The sequence below is a fragment of the Hemitrygon akajei genome, unplaced genomic scaffold, assembly GCF_048418815.1.
Source record: "Hemitrygon akajei unplaced genomic scaffold, sHemAka1.3 Scf000140, whole genome shotgun sequence".
NCBI lineage: Eukaryota > Metazoa > Chordata > Chondrichthyes > Myliobatiformes > Dasyatidae > Hemitrygon > Hemitrygon akajei.
The window spans coordinates 1,298,434-1,314,451 of record NW_027332026.1 but is presented as its reverse complement, the minus strand read 5'-3'; the positions used below and the strand labels follow the sequence as shown (position 1 = coordinate 1,314,451).

Below are 16,018 nucleotides of genomic sequence, written 5' to 3'. Positions count from 1 at the left end.
TGGACATGAGGTAATGGTTTTGTGATGGTGGAGTGATGTCATTTTCCCGCCAGTAGAGGTCATGTGACAGGTTTTTTCTACAGGGTATAAAAGGAAGACCCACCCTGTCAGGTGGGGCAGTTCGTGGCGGAATTTGCTAAGATGACTTCATGACACTGCGTGATTTAATGTGATGACGCAGTTTAGTTAAAAATGAAGTTTTATATTATGCCTAAAGTTTAAAAGGTCACTGCCAACGGTTTCTTTGCTGATGGAGAGTGAACAAAAGTTTGGAAGGTAAAGATCGAGGAGAATCGATTTTCGAAGGTGGAAAAGTTCGACCTTGTTTGATCCTCATTCGGAAGGATTTCGTGTTAGTCTCCGCTGGAAATAGCGGGAGATTGAGAATAGTGTGGAAGGAAGGTCAGTACCTTTTAAACCGTTATATTTAATAAAATTCGACGTGGGAAAGTTCGACGCCGGGGAATCGAAGGACAACGACGAGGAAGAGAATTTAAATCGCCTTTAAAAGTCTCTCCTTTTAAAAGGACTGTGAGCTTTTGAACTTTTGGCATATCGCTCTAAAGAACTGTTTACTTTCGGCATATCGCTTTAAAGAACTGTTTTCTTTCGGCATACCGTTTTAAAGAACTTTTTTTTTCAACCCCGCTTTAAAGACTGTTTGGGACTGCAAAGCTATTAAGAACTGTTTGAGCAGCTGCCCAGCAGCTGAGTTCCGATTACGTTTGGGTTTGTTTACTTTTGAGGGGGTTTGTTTCAGTGTTTAATAACGTGTTATTTGTTGTTAAACCCTTGCCTATCTCATCTATATTTATTGTTGCCTGAATACGTAACATTAATTATGGGGGCTCGTCCGGGATTGAATCGTTTGAGTTTAAAGTGCTTTTTGAATTTTGAATCGTTGTTTTGGTAACGGGGTTTGCTCGGTTTTTTTTGTTTGATTGGCTTGTGAGTGGTATTCGGCAACGATGAATATTGATGAGTTTCTTGATTCGCCAGACGCGGATTTGTTAGCGACGGCGAAAAAAACTGAAGTATCTGAGATTGCTAAGAGATTGCAACTTAAAGGTATTTTGGCGACTACATCAAAAGCTGTAATACAGAGAAAGATCGCATCATATTTTGTGGCTTCGGGTGGTTTTGATGAATCGATTTTAGAATCGTTTCCAATAAGTAATCTGGAGATGCAGTTGCAAATTGAACAAATGAGGTTGGAACAAAGTAAAGCAGAGTTGGAGCGTTATAAATTAGAATCTGACCAGAAAAAGAGAGAGTTTGAATCTGCAATGGAGAATTTAAGGTCTGGGAATCAGTCTTCTGATTCTAGAAAACCGTTTGTTGCTAGTCAAGAAATTAAATTGGTCCCTCCATTTAGTGAAACAGAAGTGGAAAGATATTTTCAACATTTTGAAACTATTGCTCGGATGTCAGAGTGGCCGAAAGATAAATGGTCAGTGTTGTTACAGAGTGTGATTAAAGGCAAGGCACAACAGGTTTACACAGCTTTAACTGCTGCGCAAGCATTAGATTATGATATTGTGAAAACAAATATTCTCAAAGCATATGTGTTTTGAGAGATGGGTTTCTTCTAAAAATGTAAATGAGGACTATGAGACATTGAAAGAGCTGATTTTGATGGAGGGATTTAAAAGAAGCATTCCTGTTGAAGTAAGGACCTACTTAAATGAGAGGGATACTGATAAATTGCAGGACTGTGCTAGATTAGCTGATGAGTATGTTTTAATCCATAAGAATAAATTTCCTCAGGGTAGAATTTTCAAGAGGAAAAATAATATGGAGACTCCAGGTAAATTAGAAATTAAATCAGAGGTTAATGAGAGAGGTAAGGAGGAAGGAAAACCTGTGAAGGAAAGACAGTTTGGTCTTATTTGTAACTATTGTAAGAAGCCTGGCCATGTAATAGCTAACTGTTTCAAATTGAAAAAGAAAGAGAAGGAAGCAGTTCCAGATGCTTGTGTGCAACATACTGAAGCACCTGTAAAGTTACAGGGTTTGGTAAACACAAATGAGGATTTGTTAGAGTCTGACAAAGTTAGAAAGGGATATGATCATTTTATAACTGAAGGGTTTGTATCCTTGAAAGAAGGATCTACTCTGGTGCCAATAAAAATTCTTAGGGATACTGGAGCTTCTCAATCACTGATGTTAGATAGTGTGTTGAAGTTTAATGAAGAGAGTGATACTGGTGAGGTAAATTACATAAGAGGTGTTGGAAGTGATTTTATGCCTGTACATTTACATGAAGTAAATTTAAAGTCAGGGTTAGTTACAGGATTTGTTAAAGTAGGACTACAGCATAGCTTACCTATGAAGGGTATTTCTTTATTGTTAGGTAATGACTTGGCAGGTGGACAAGTTTTTCCTGAAGTGCATTTGACAATGGAATCAGAGGAACCAGAGATGAATTCTAACACAGATTCTTCCTGTGTTGTGACTAGAGCTAAGGCTAAAAAAATTGATGGGCAGAATGAGGTTGTTACTCATGACTGTTCAACTCAGGATGTGAGTTTTGAGGATGTGTCAGAGACTTTCTTACCTTCGTTGTTTGAACAAGGTTCTGGGAGTAAGTTTGACTATGAAGATTTATCTCTGTCTCGGAAGGAGATGATAGCAGAGCAGAATAGAGATCCTGAGATTATAAAATTGAGGGAACAAGCTTTACTAGGTAGTGAAATTGAGAAGGTGTCAGTAGGATATTATTTGGAAAAAGGAGTGTTGATGAGGAAGTGGAGGTCGCCTACAATTCCTGCAAGTGAGGAATGGAATGTTGTTTATCAGGTAGTTGTTCCTAAAGTTTATCGGAATGAGATTTTGACTTTAGCTCATAGTGTGCCTTTAGGTGGACATCAAGGGGTAAGGAAAACTGTGGACAAGATTTTAAAACATTTTTACTGGCCTGGTCTAAGAAAAGATGTGGCGATGTTTTGTAAGACGTGCCATATTTGTCAAATTGTGGGTAAACCAAATCAGGTTACACCAGTAGCTCCATTACAACCTATTCCAGCATTTGGTGAACCGTTTTCTAAGGTTATTGTAGATTGTGTTGGTCCATTACCAAAGACAAAAACTGGTTATCAGTATTTGTTGACTATCATGTGTACTTCGTCTAGGTTTCCAGAGGCAGTACCACTTAGGAATATAAAAGCTAAAACTGTGACGAAGGCTCTTATAAAATTCTTTACTTATTTTGGATTGCCTAAGGAAATACAAACTGATCAAGGTAGTAATTTTATGTCTGGATTGTTTCAACAGATAGTTTATAAATTGGGAGCTAAGCAAATCACTTCGTCTGCATACCATCCAGAATCGCAAGGTGCCTTGGAGAGGTTTCATTCTACTCTCAAGAATATGATTAGGACATATTGTGTGGAAAATGAAAGTGACTGGGATGAGAGTATAAACTTACTTTTATTTGCAGTAAGGGAATCGGTACAGGAATCTTTAGGTTTTAGTCCATTTGAACTTGTGTTTGGGCATAGAGTTAGAGGACCTTTAGCTTTATTGAAGGAACAGTGGATTAGTAAGGAAGTGCATACTAATTTGTTGGACTATGTTTTGAAATTTAAGGACAGGTTACATAAAGCTTGTAGTTTAGCCAAGGAAAATTTAAAGTTGGCTCAGGAGAAAATGAAAACTTGGTATGATAAGGAAGCTAGGATGAGGATGTTTAAGCCTGGAGATAAGGTGTTGGTTCTTTTCCCAGTGCAGACAAATCCTTTACAAGCTAGATTTCATGGACCTTATGAAATTGTGTCTAGAATCAATGATGTGGATTACGTAATAAAAACTCCAGATCGCAGAAGGTCAACACAACTTTGCCACATAAATATGATTAAACCATATTTTGAGAAACAATCTGGTACTGTGACTGTTGTGGTTAGTGAGAATGAGTTTGATTTAACTGGGAACATGATAGATGATTCATCTGACTTTCATTCTAAATCTAACATTGTTTCTGTTAGGTTACCTAATTCGACCATTTTGGAAAATATGGATGAGAAATTAGCACATTTACAGCTAGAGCAGAAACAACAGATGAAGGAATTGATTTTTAAGTATAAGGATTTGTTTCCAGATGTTCCGAGAAAGGCTACTATAGCTTCACATGATGTAGATGTTGGAGATGCCAAACCTATTAAACAACATCCATATAGGATGAACATGGAAAAATGTGAACTTGCTGAGAAAGAAATTGAATACATGTTAGAGAATGATATTATTAGACATTCTAACTCGAATTGGAGTTCGCCATGTGTTATGGTGCCAAAACCTGATGGTAGTATTAGGTTTTGTACGGACTATAGGAAGGTGAATGCTGTAACGAAAACAGATGCATATCCAATTCCTAGAGTAGATGATTGTGTAGATAAAGTTGGGAAAGCAAAGTTCCTTACAAAGATTGATTTATTGAAAGGGTATTGGTGTGTTCCATTAACGGACAGAGGTAGAGAGATTTCTGCATTTGTAACTCCATCTGGGTTATATGAGTATAATGTTCTTCCATTTGGGATGAAGAATGCCCCAGGTACTTTCCAGAGGATGATTAATTCTGTGATTCAGGGATTGAAAGATACTGATGCTTATATTGATGATTTAGTGACAGGAAATGATACTTGGGAAGCACACATAATTGCGGTGGAGAAATTGTTTGAAAAGCTTTCAAAAGCTAACTTGACTATTAATTTAGCCAAGAGTGAATTTGGACATGCCACTGTGACTTACCTTGGTTATGTTGTAGGTCAAGGTAAGGTAGCTCCTGTTCAGGCAAAAGTTCAGGCAATTTTAGAGATTCCCACTCCGACGGGGAAAAAAACTCTCAGAAGATTTTTGGGAATGGTAGGATATTATAGAAAATTTTGTAAGAATTTTGCTAATGTTGCCCTTCCATTAACTAATCTTCTGCAGAAGAATGTAAAGTTTGTGTGGACAGTGTCTTGTCAGGAAGCATTTGAAAAATTGAAAACAATGATATGTCAACAACCTGTGCTTAAGGCACCTGACTTTGAAAAACCTTTTTCATTAGCTGTAGATGCTAGTGATGAAGCTGCGGGAGCAGTATTGATGCAAAGGAATGAGGGTGATGAGGTTGATCATCCAGTAGCTTACTTTTCTAAGAAATTTAATAAGCATCAAAGAAACTATTCAACAATAGAGAAAGAATTGTTATCTCTTGTTTTGGCTTTAGAATATTTTGAGGTATATGTTGGTACAACTCAAAAACCACTTATTGTTTACACTGATCATAATCCGTTAGTTTTTCTGAGTAAGATGAAAAACAAAAACAGAAGATTGTTAAATTGGAGTTTGATGTTACAGGAGTACAATATTGTGATAACTCATATTAAAGGTAAAGATAATGTGGTTGCTGATTGTCTATCTCGATGTTGAATGTACAATGTAATATTTTTTTTTGGAGTGGTTTTTTTTATTGTAACACTCCTACTGTATTGTATATTGTGTATGTTATATAATTTATACATTTGTTTTTCTTGTAAGTGATTGTTAAAATTTTTGTTCTTGTCAGACCAAAAATGTTTTTTTTTTGGAGGGAGGTGTTACGTACCCGTGACACGTGACAGTGGTACCCTTGTCACGTGACTGGGGTTGAAGTTATACTGGACATGAGGTAATGGTTTTGTGATGGTGGAGTGATGTCATTTTCCCGCCAGTAGAGGTCATGTGACAGGTTTTTTCTACAGGGTATAAAAGGAAGACCCACCCTGTCAGGAGGGGCAGTTCGTGGCGGAATTTGCTAAGATGACTTCATGACACTGCGTGATTTAATGTGATGACGCAGCTTAGTTAAAAATGAAGTTTTATATAATGCCTAAAGTTTAAAAGGTCACTGCCAACGGTTTCTTTGCTGATGGAGAGTGAACAAAAGTTTGGAAGGTAAAGATCGAGGAGAATCGATTTTCGAAGGTGGAAAAGTTCGACCTTGTTTGATCCTCATTCGGAAGGATTTCGTTTACTATTCTCGTGTTAGTCTCCGCTGGAAATAGCGGGAGATTGAGAATAGTGTGGAAGGAAGGTCAGTACCTTTTAAACCGTTATATTTAATAAAATTCGACGTGGGAAAGTTCGACGCCGGGGAATCGAAGGACAACGACGTGGAAGAGAATTTAAATCGCCTTTAAAAGTCTCTCCTTTTAAAAGGACTGTGAGCTTTTGAACTTTCGGCATATCGCTCTAAAGAACTGTTTACTTTCGGCATATCGCTTTAAAGAACTGTTTTCTTTCGGCATACCGTTTTAAAGAACTTTTTTTTTCAACCCCGCTTTAAAGACTGTTTGGGACTGCAAAGCTATTAAGAACTGTTTGAGCAGCTGCCCAGCAGCTGAGTTCCGATTACGTTTGGGTTTGTTTACTTTTGAGGGGGTTTGTTTCAGTGTTTAATAAACGTGTTATTTGTTGTTAAACCCTTGCCTATCTCATCTATATTTATTGTTGCCTGAATACGTAACATTAATTATGGGGGCTCGTCCGGGATTGAATCGTTTGAGTTTAAAGTGCTTTTTGAATTTTGAATCGGTGTTTTGGTAACGGGGTTTGCTCGGTTTTTTTTGTTTGATTGGCTTGTGAGTGGTATTCGGCAACGATGAATATTGATGAGTTTCTTGATTCGCCAGACGCGGATTTGTTAGCGACGGCGAAAAAAACTGAAGTATCTGAGATTGCTAAGAGATTGCAACTTAAAGGTATTTTGGCGACTACATCAAAAGCTGTAATACAGAGAAAGATCGCATCATATTTTGTGGCTTCGGGTGGTTTTGATGAATCGATTTTAGAATCGTTTCCAATAAGTAATCTGGAGATGCAGTTGCAAATTGAACAAATGAGGTTGGAACAAAGTAAAGCAGAGTTGGAGCGTTATAAATTAGAATCTGACCAGAAAAAGAGAGAGTTTGAATCTGCAATGGAGAATTTAAGGTCTGGGAATCAGTCTTCTGATTCTAGAAAACCGTTTGTTGCTAGTCAAGAAATTAAATTGGTCCCTCCATTTAGTGAAACAGAAGTGGAAAGATATTTTCAACATTTTGAAACTATTGCTCGGATGTCAGAGTGGCCGAAAGATAAATGGTCAGTGTTGTTACAGAGTGTGATTAAAGGCAAGGCACAACAGGTTTACACAGCTTTAACTGCTGCGCAAGCATTAGATTATGATATTGTGAAAACAAATATTCTCAAAGCATATGTGTTTTGAGAGATGGGTTTCTTCTAAAAATGTAAATGAGGACTATGAGACATTGAAAGAGCTGATTTTGATGGAGGGATTTAAAAGAAGCATTCCTGTTGAAGTAAGGACCTACTTAAATGAGAGGGATACTGATAAATTGCAGGACTGTGCTAGATTAGCTGATGAGTATGTTTTAATCCATAAGAATAAATTTCCTCAGGGTAGAATTTTCAAGAGGAAAAATAATATGGAGACTCCAGGTAAATTAGAAATTAAATCAGAGGTTAATGAGAGAGGTAAGGAGGAAGGAAAACCTGTGAAGGAAAGACAGTTTGGTCTTATTTGTAACTATTGTAAGAAGCCTGGCCATGTAATAGCTAACTGTTTCAAATTGTTGGAAACCCTGGAAAGTTACAGGGTAAACACAAATGAGGATTTGTTAGAGTCTGACAAAGTTAGAAAGGGATATGATCATTTTATAACTGAAGGGTTTGTATCCTTGAAAGAAGGATCTACTCTGGTGCCAATAAAAATTCTTAGGGATACTGGAGCTTCTCAATCACTGATGTTAGATAGTGTGTTGAAGTTTAATGAAGAGAGTGATACTGGTGAGGTAAATTACATAAGAGGTGTTGGAAGTGATTTTATGCCTGTACATTTACATGAAGTAAATTTAAAGTCAGGGTTAGTTACAGGATTTGTTAAAGTAGGACTACAGCATAGCTTACCTATGAAGGGTATTTCTTTATTGTTAGGTAATGACTTGGCAGGTGGACAAGTTTTTCCTGAAGTGCATTTGACAATGGAATCAGAGGAACCAGAGATGAATTCTAACACAGATTCTTCCTGTGTTGTGACTAGAGCTAAGGCTAAAAAAATTGATGGGCAGAATGAGGTTGTTACTCATGACTGTTCAACTCAGGATGTGAGTTTTGAGGATGTGTCAGAGACTTTCTTACCTTCGTTGTTTGAACAAGGTTCTGGGAGTAAGTTTGACTATGAAGATTTATCTCTGTCTCGGAAGGAGATGATAGCAGAGCAGAATAGAGATCCTGAGATTATAAAATTGAGGGAACAAGCTTTACTAGGTAGTGAAATTGAGAAGGTGTCAGTAGGATATTATTTGGAAAAAGGAGTGTTGATGAGGAAGTGGAGGTCGCCTACAATTCCTGCAAGTGAGGAATGGAATGTTGTTTATCAGGTAGTTGTTCCTAAAGTTTATCGGAATGAGATTTTGACTTTAGCTCATAGTGTGCCTTTAGGTGGACATCAAGGGGTAAGGAAAACTGTGGACAAGATTTTAAAACATTTTTACTGGCCTGGTCTAAGAAAAGATGTGGCGATGTTTTGTAAGACGTGCCATACTTGTCAAATTGTGGGTAAACCAAATCAGGTTACACCAGTAGCTCCATTACAACCTATTCCAGCATTTGGTGAACCGTTTTCTAAGGTTATTGTAGATTGTGTTGGTCCATTACCAAAGACAAAAACTGGTTATCAGTATTTGTTGACTATCATGTGTACTTCGTCTAGGTTTCCAGAGGCAGTACCACTTAGGAATATAAAAGCTAAAACTGTGACGAAGGCTCTTATAAAATTCTTTACTTATTTTGGATTGCCTAAGGAAATACAAACTGATCAAGGTAGTAATTTTATGTCTGGATTGTTTCAACAGATAGTTTATAAATTGGGAGCTAAGCAAATCACTTCGTCTGCATACCATCCAGAATCGCAAGGTGCCTTGGAGAGGTTTCATTCTACTCTCAAGAATATGATTAGGACATATTGTGTGGAAAATGAAAGTGACTGGGATGAGAGTATAAACTTACTTTTATTTGCAGTAAGGGAATCGGTACAGGAATCTTTAGGTTTTAGTCCATTTGAACTTGTGTTTGGGCATAGAGTTAGAGGACCTTTAGCTTTATTGAAGGAACAGTGGATTAGTAAGGAAGTGCATACTAATTTGTTGGACTATGTTTTGAAATTTAAGGACAGGTTACATAAAGCTTGTAGTTTAGCCAAGGAAAATTTAAAGTTGGCTCAGGAGAAAATGAAAACTTGGTATGATAAGGAAGCTAGGATGAGGATGTTTAAGCCTGGAGATAAGGTGTTGGTTCTTTTCCCAGTGCAGACAAATCCTTTACAAGCTAGATTTCATGGACCTTATGAAATTGTGTCTAGAATCAATGATGTGGATTACGTAATAAAAACTCCAGATCGCAGAAGGTCAACACAACTTTGCCACATAAATATGATTAAACCATATTTTGAGAAACAATCTGGTACTGTGACTGTTGTGGTTAGTGAGAATGAGTTTGATTTAACTGGGAACATGATAGATGATTCATCTGACTTTCATTCTAAATCTAACATTGTTTCTGTTAGGTTACCTAATTCGACCATTTTGGAAAATATGGATGAGAAATTAGCACATTTACAGCTAGAGCAGAAACAACAGATGAAGGAATTGATTTTTAAGTATAAGGATTTGTTTCCAGATGTTCCGAGAAAGACTACTATAGCTTCACATGATGTAGATGTTGGAGATGCCAAACCTATTAAACAACATCCATATAGGATGAACATGGAAAAATGTGAACTTGCTGAGAAAGAAATTGAATACATGTTAGAGAATGATATTATTAGACATTCTAACTCGAATTGGAGTTCGCCATGTGTTATGGTGCCAAAACCTGATGGTAGTATTAGGTTTTGTACGGACTATAGGAAGGTGAATGCTGTAACGAAAACAGATGCATATCCAATTCCTAGAGTAGATGATTGTGTAGATAAAGTTGGGAAAGCAAAGTTCCTTACAAAGATTGATTTATTGAAAGGGTATTGGTGTGTTCCATTAACGGACAGAGGTAGAGAGATTTCTGCATTTGTAACTCCATCTGGGTTATATGAGTATAATGTTCTTCCATTTGGGATGAAGAATGCCCCAGGTACTTTCCAGAGGATGATTAATTCTGTGATTCAGGGATTGAAAGATACTGATGCTTATATTGATGATTTAGTGACAGGAAATGATACTTGGGAAGCACACATAATTGCGGTGGAGAAATTGTTTGAAAAGCTTTCAAAAGCTAACTTGACTATTAATTTAGCCAAGAGTGAATTTGGACATGCCACTGTGACTTACCTTGGTTATGTTGTAGGTCAAGGTAAGGTAGCTCCTGTTCAGGCAAAAGTTCAGGCAATTTTAGAGATTCCCACTCCGACGGGGAAAAAAACTCTCAGAAGATTTTTGGGAATGGTAGGATATTATAGAAAATTTTGTAAGAATTTTGCTAATGTTGCCCTTCCATTAACTAATCTTCTGCAGAAGAATGTAAAGTTTGTGTGGACAGTGTCTTGTCAGGAAGCATTTGAAAAATTGAAAACAATGATATGTCAACAACCTGTGCTTAAGGCACCTGACTTTGAAAAACCTTTTTCATTAGCTGTAGATGCTAGTGATGAAGCTGCGGGAGCAGTATTGATGCAAAGGAATGAGGGTGATGAGGTTGATCATCCAGTAGCTTACTTTTCTAAGAAATTTAATAAGCATCAAAGAAACTATTCAACAATAGAGAAAGAATTGTTATCTCTTGTTTTGGCTTTAGAATATTTTGAGGTATATGTTGGTACAACTCAAAAACCACTTATTGTTTACATTGATCATAATCCGTTAGTTTTTCTGAGTAAGATGAAAAACAAAAACAGAAGATTGTTAAATTGGAGTTTGATGTTACAGGAGTACAATATTGTGATAACTCATATTAAAGGTAAAGATAATGTGGTTGCTGATTGTCTATCTCGATGTTGAATGTACAATGTAATATTTTTTTTTGGAGTGGTTTTTTTTATTGTAACACTCCTACTGTATTGTATATTGTGTATGTTATATAATTTATACATTTGTTTTTCTTGTAAGTGATTGTTAAAATTTTTGTTCTTGTCAGACCAAAAATGTTTTTTTTTTGGAGGGAGGTGTTACGTACCCGTGACACGTGACAGTGGTACCCTTGTCACGTGACTGGGGTTGAAGTTATACTGGACATGAGGTAATGGTTTTGTGATGGTGGAGTGATGTCATTTTCCCGCCAGTAGAGGTCATGTGACAGGTTTTTTCTACAGGGTATAAAAGGAAGACCCACCCTGTCAGGTGGGGCAGTTCGTGGCGGAATTTGCTAAGATGACTTCATGACACTGCGTGATTTAATGTGATGACGCAGCTTAGTTAAAAATGAAGTTTTATATAATGCCTAAAGTTTAAAAGGTCACTGCCAACGGTTTCTTTGCTGATGGAGAGTGAACAAAAGTTTGGAAGGTAAAGATCGAGGAGAATCGATTTTCGAAGGTGGAAAAGTTCGACCTTGTTTGATCCTCATTCGGAAGGATTTCGTTTACTATTCTCGTGTTAGTCTCCGCTGGAAATAGCGGGAGATTGAGAATAGTGTGGAAGGAAGGTCAGTACCTTTTAAACCGTTATATTTAATAAAATTCGACGTGGGAAAGTTCGACGCCGGGGAATCGAAGGACAACGACGTGGAAGAGAATTTAAATCGCCTTTAAAAGTCTCTCCTTTTAAAAGGACTGTGAGCTTTTGAACTTTCGGCATATCGCTCTAAAGAACTGTTTACTTTCGGCATATCGCTTTAAAGAACTGTTTTCTTTCGGCATACCGTTTTAAAGAACTTTTTTTTTCAACCCCGCTTTAAAGACTGTTTGGGACTGCAAAGCTATTAAGAACTGTTTGAGCAGCTGCCCAGCAGCTGAGTTCCGATTACGTTTGGGTTTGTTTACTTTTGAGGGGGTTTGTTTCAGTGTTTAATAAACATGTTATTTGTTGTTAAACCCTTGCCTATCTCATCTATATTTATTGTTGCCTGTATACGTAACAGTATTAATCTAAGTTGAACATTTATTGTATTTCTCATACTATCAGAACATAATCTTGACCAGATTTTTCCATCAATTTTAACATTCAAATCAGATTCCCATTTTTGTCTTGATTTATGAATTCCTGATTTAATTTTCTGTTTTTGAATCAAATTATACATACAAGATGTAATTTTTTAAATTTTTCCTTTTTGAATTAATATTTCTATTTCACTAGATTTTGGCATCAACATTGTTTGACCCGACTTTTCTCGTAAATAAGCCTTTAATTGAAAATAACAGAAAAGAGTGTTATTTGATATTTTATATTTATTTTTTAATTGATCAAACGACATCAATATACCTCCTTCAAAACAATCATCTATATATTTAATCCCCTTTTGGAACCAATTATGTAAAAGTTTATTATCCATTGTAAAAGGAATAAGCCTATTTTGAATTAAAGTTCTTTTTGCTAATAGGGATTTCTTTATCTCATTGTCCATATTTACCTTATTCCATAAATCAATCAAGTGTCTTAATATAGGAGATTTTTTTCCCCCGTATCCATTTGGATTCCCATTTATATATAAAATCTTCTGGTATGTTTTCTCCTATCTTATCTAATTCTATTCAAATCCATGCCGGTTTTTCTTCATCAAAAAAAGACTCAATAAATCAAAGTTGATTTGCTTTATAATAATTTTTTAAAATTTGGAAGTTGTAACCCTCCTAAATCAAATTTACATGTCAATTTTTCCAATGATATTCTTGACATCTTTCTTTTCCAAAGAAATTTCCTTACATATTTATTCAGTTCTTGAAAATACTTCTGAGGAAATTGTAATGGTAAAGTTCGAAATAAATATTGCAATCTAGGAAATATATTAATTTTTACAGCATTAACTCTACCTATTAATGTTATTGGTAACATCATCCATTTATCAAGATCCTCTTTTATTTTTTTTAATAATGGAAAATAATTTTGTTTATCTAATTTTTTTACATCATTATCAACTCTAATACCTAAATATTTTATCCCATTTATTGACCATCAAAATTGAGTTACTAATCAACATTGATTATAATTTCCTTTGGTAAGGGATAAAATTTCACTTTTATCCCAATTTACTTTATACCCTGATACTTTCCCATATTCTTCCAATCTAAAAGATAATCTGTGCAAAGATTGCAATGGATTTGTTAAAGAAATCAAAACATCATCAGCAAATACAATAATCTTATATTCCTCTTGATCAACTGTAAAGCCCCCAATGTCTAATTCTGTTCTAATTAATTCAGCTAATGGTTCTATTGCCAATACAAACAAAGCAGGTGATAATGGGCAGCCTTGTCCAGTTGACTTCGTTAAGCAAAATGGTGTTGAAATCTGACCATTTGTAACTACTTTAGCTTGAGGATTAGTATTTAAGGTTTTAATCCATTGTATAAAAGATTTTCCTAACTCATATTTTTCCAATACCTTAAATAAAAAATCCCATTCCAATCTATCAAATGCTTTTTCTGCATCCAAAGCAACTGCCACACTCATTTCCTCTCTTTTTTTGTGCCAAATGAATTATACTACCGTAAGTAACCGGGTTATATTATCCATTGATAATATAACAGGAACATAAAGATTCTGTACCCTCAAAATTTTACCTTTAAATGTAGATGTGAACTTTCCACTATTCAGGACATTTACAAAGACAGTTGCGCAAAAAGGCCTGAAGGATCACCCCAACCACAAACTGTTCCAGCTGCCACCATCCGGGAAACGGTATCACAACATAAAAGCCAGGCCCTACAGGCTCTGGGACAGCTCCTTCCACCAAGTTATCAGACTGATTAGTTTATGCTGATACAATTGTATTGACTGTCCTTACTATAATTACTATATATTACACATTGCACATTTAGATAGAGAAGTAACATAAAGATTTCTACTCCTCAGATATACGAAGGGAATCAGTCATTTCAATTCACCCTCTCCACTCTCTGTTCTGGCATTCTGACTCCACTTTAGTTTAACCCCCCCCCCACCCCACAGCACACACTAGCACGAGCAAGCCTTACCACCAGGATCTTAATCCTCTGTTAGTTTTAATTCCCTAACAAGCAAATCAGCTATCAGCCCTTTGACATTCCTCTGTGAGGTAATCCCCCTTAACAGTTTCTAAAGTGTTCTACCTGTTGTTACAGGGGATGGCCAGAAGAGTACTCTGTGATGGCTATTTAACCTCTATCCCCTTCCTGACTGTCACGCAGTTCCCTGTGTCCTGCACCTTGGGTGCAACTCATCTCTCTTCTTGTCATATCTATCACCCCCTCCAACTCCCGGATGATCTGGAATTCATGCATTTCAAGTTTCAACTCCCTAACGTGCAGGGCTACAAGCTGCAGCTGGATGCACAATTTGTAGGTGAGGGCATCAGGGACACTGGAGGACTCCCCACCTTCCCACCAATGTCCCCTCTAATTTGTAATGTCGAAAAATCTTGTGCTGTGCAATTTTTACCCACTGACAACATGTGTACACTGAATTTTAAATAGAGAAGTATTTATTTTAACAGCTAGAAAAACACTGTTAATCAGAACTTTGATCTCCTCTAGGTTTGATTGAGTTCATCTGCACTCTCACACAGCCTGTGTAGCAGGACTGCAGAGGATAATAAAGGATTTTCTCACTCCAGCTTTTGCACACCATCCATATCTGATTTGCTTGCTAAATGATGATTTAAAAAGTCAGATTTCCAAGTATCACTCCACTTCCTCCCACTTACAAGTTCTCCAGCAACTTCTGCATCCCCACAATACTCATAGGTTTCTGTATTGTACATAAATATTTCCCCTGAACCCTCCACCTGACGGTGTTGAACTCATTGTTGGCAATGCCAGTGAATATGAAGGGAAGGGCACTGTCTGGAGTCTGGCAGCTTTGTGAAAGATACTTGTTGCCCAGGGCAAAAGTGTTTGATATCATTATGTACCCAGACAGAATGGATCAAAACATGTTCTCACCGGTAGAAAAGTTCAGAACAAGCAACACACATAAAATGCTGGAGGAACTCAGCAGGCCAGACAGCATCTATGGGAAAGAATACTAATGCTGAGTTCCTCCAGCATTTTGGATGTGTTGCTTGGATTTTCAATGTTTGCACATTTTCTCTTGTTTGTGATTGGAGGTAGAACAAAGGTGATTTTCTCAACTGGTGATGTAAAAGATGTTGTTCCCTTTCTCCGAGTTCCTAATAAGCTTAATAAGCTGATAAGGAAGGCGGGCTCTGTCGTGGGCAAAGTACTGGAGAGTTTAACATCGGTAGCTGAGCGAAGGGCGCTGAGTAGGCTACGGTCAATTATGGAAAACCCTGAACATCCTCTACATAGCACCATCCAGAGACAGAGAAGCAGTTTCAGCGACAGGTTACTGTCGATGCAATGCTCCTCAGACAGGATGAAGAGGTCAATACTCCCCAATGCCATTAGGCTTTACAATTCAACTGCCAGGACTTAAGAACTTTTTTTTTAAAGCTATTATTAATGCTTTTTGAGTTAGTGATTTAGATGCATATCATATTATTACTGAGTTAAGTATTGTATGTAATGAGTTTTTGCTACAACAAGTGTACGGGACATTGGAAAAAATGTTGAATTTCCCCATGGGGATGAATAAAGTATCTATCTATCTATCTATCTATCTAATCCTTGCATTCAGAAAGCTGGAGCTCAGCTCTGTCTGAGAGATCCATCGGTTCCCATTCCCTCATCAACTGGAAGCTCCCCGGGGCTCGTGTACGGATCGTTGGGCTGAGAGAGAGGGAAAAGAACAGAACTGTCCCAGGGTTACGGTGGTCCGGAGTCCAGAGCAATTGCCCCGAATTCGGGGCTGAAAGAACGCGCCACGATTTCTTTCTTACCTGGAGCCGAAATCCTGAGGCCTTTTGTGTACTGCGC

At 37.1% G+C, this 16,018-nt stretch overlaps 1 protein-coding gene across 1 annotated transcript in view; it reads right to left on the bottom strand.

The window, feature by feature from the left end:
* Window positions 1-16,018, bottom strand: part of LOC140723850 (uncharacterized) — a 29,235-nt gene extending 13,217 nt beyond the window's left edge. Inside the window, exon 1 of the mRNA XM_073038409.1 lies at window positions 15,982-16,018. The gene's annotated coding sequence lies outside the window, so the exon portion shown is untranslated. The remainder of the gene's footprint in view (window positions 1-15,981) is intronic.